We start from the raw sequence: 2232 nt of genomic DNA, 5'->3' as shown, positions 1-2232 counted from the left end.
CTAAAAGGCACTCAGGTGAGAGAAATCTCTGGTGTAATCATTACAGGCTTGGCCACCATGGGTCCACTAATTGGGTTTTGCAAAATGAAAATGATTGAATGCTAGTTAACTTGCGTCTATTACATTTAAGGCTTTATTATTATTTTTTTATTTTTTTAGGTTGCAAGTCCTGTCTGGTTTATTTATAAAGCAATAAATATTAGAAGCACAAAAAAATTGCACGTGTATAAACAAACTGTAAATGATTGATGAGAGATGTGGGAGGGTGGGTTGGAAGACTCTAAGAAGCATAACACTGTCATCCTGAATGTAAGGTAGACTAAGAGAAAAGGCACCTCAGAAGCATTTGCGGTGGATGATGGATGGACCTGCCTCATCACACCCCTGCTTGCTGATCCACGTCTGCTGGAAGGTGGACATAAGAGGCCTGGGTGGAGCCCCCGATCCACTCAGGGTTTGGGTGCCCACGGGGAGTAATGATCTTAATCTTCATGGTGTTGGGGGCCAGGGTAGTGATTTCTTTTTGCATACGATCAGCAATCCCAGGGTACATGGTTGTTCCTCCAGATAAGACGTTGTTGGCATACTGGTCCTTGCGGATGTCAATGTCACACTTCATGATGCTATTATAAGTGGTTTCATGGATGCCAGCAGATTCCATGGCGATGAAGGAGGGCTGGAGGAGTCTCAGGGCAGCGGAAGCACTCATTGCCAACAACGATGACTTGGCCATCAGGCAGTTCATAGCTCTTCTCCAGGGAGGATGAGGAAGCAGCTGCGGCCATCGCATTCTCAAAATCCAGAGCAACGTAGCACAGCTTCTCTTCAATGTCACGGACAATTTCATGTTCATCAGTGGTGACAAAAGAGTAGCCACACTCAGTGAGGATCTTCATGAGCTAGTCAGTGAGATCTTGACCTGCTAGATCCAGATGACATGGGGCAAAGTATAGCCCTCACAGATAGGAACATTGTGAGTTACATCATCCCCAGGATCCAGAACAATGCCTGTGGTATAGCCAGAAGCATATAGGGACAGCACCGCCTGGATAGCCATACTCATGCTGGGGACACTGAAGGTCTCAAACATGATCTGGGTCATCTTCTCACGGTTGGCCTTGGGATTCATTGGGGCTTCAGTGAGCAGAATGGGGAGCTCAGAGCAAACGGAGCTCATTGTAAGGTATGGTGCAATCTTCTCCATATCATCCCAGTTGGTGATGATGCTGTGCCCAATGGTGTATTTCAGAGTCAGGTTACCTTACTTGCTCTGGGCCTCATTACCTGCATAGAAATCTTCCTGACCTATACTCACCATGACGCCCTGGTGATGGGAAAGACTGCGCAGGCGCATTATTTTCCCGAATGCCGGCCCTCACCAGCCCAGAGCCATTGTCAGACATCAGGGCTGTGGTCTCCTCATCATTGCACATCTGGCACAGCTTCAGCGGGGTCGTCCATGGGTCAGACTTGGCTTGGCTCGAGCAGCGGCAGGCGCTCACATGTAAGGCTTTAAAAAGAAGTCATGGATGACGTTATTGGCTAGAGACTCTTAAGGATGCAGATAAATTCCTCTCATGGCTCAAGCTGAGTTCTGCTGTCGGTAGAAATATATGCCTGTAGCTGAAAAGCATCTCTCAGTGTTCTTATTGCCTAACCGTTTGTTTACTGGGAAGTGAGGCTGGGGGTCCATCCAGAAACCTCCCAGGCATGATTTTGTTTTTTTAAATTAAAATTGACAGGTTGGCCCTGACCAGTGTGGCTCAGTTGGCTGGATGTCAGTTCTGGCAAAACAAATTGATTCCCAGTCGGGGCACATGTCTGGGTTGCACGTTTGGTCCCCAGTTGGGGGTGTAGGAGAGGCAACTGATGGATGTTTCTCTCACACATCAATGATTCTCTCCCTCTCTTTCTCCCTCTCTTCCCCTCTCTCTAAAAATAAATAAATAAATACATACAACTTTAAAAAATCTTTAAAATTGACAGCCTGCTTTTTCTCATGGAATGCATGAAAAAAGCAAATATGAAAATGCACAGCATAAGCAGAAGAAATCTAATTAAGGTATTGAAAGAAGAAATAAGAAGGATCATTATTTCTATGTAAATAATCTAAAAACAGTTATTCTTTGGGTCAGGATGAAATTAATGTCATGACTAAAGTTTCAGACAATTGAGCACCTACTGTGTGTTTGGATGCAGAATGAAGGACAAAGAGAGAGAAGCTGCCTCCAA

The 2232-nt window shown here is 45.3% G+C and overlaps 1 pseudogene; it reads right to left on the bottom strand.

The window, feature by feature from the left end:
- Nucleotides 1-257: 257 nt before the first annotated feature.
- Nucleotides 258-1433, bottom strand: LOC129065441 (actin, alpha cardiac muscle 1-like; annotated as a pseudogene).
- Nucleotides 1434-2232: the final 799 nt, after the last annotated feature.

Source organism: Pteronotus mesoamericanus, unplaced genomic scaffold (genome assembly GCF_021234165.1).
Source record: "Pteronotus mesoamericanus isolate MK-2021 breed Mesoamerican mustached bat unplaced genomic scaffold, CSHL_Meso_final contig_179, whole genome shotgun sequence".
Classification (NCBI taxonomy): Eukaryota; Metazoa; Chordata; class Mammalia; order Chiroptera; family Mormoopidae; genus Pteronotus; species Pteronotus mesoamericanus.
The sequence above is the reverse complement of the archived record's forward strand: the minus strand, read 5'-3'. Positions and strand labels throughout refer to the sequence as shown.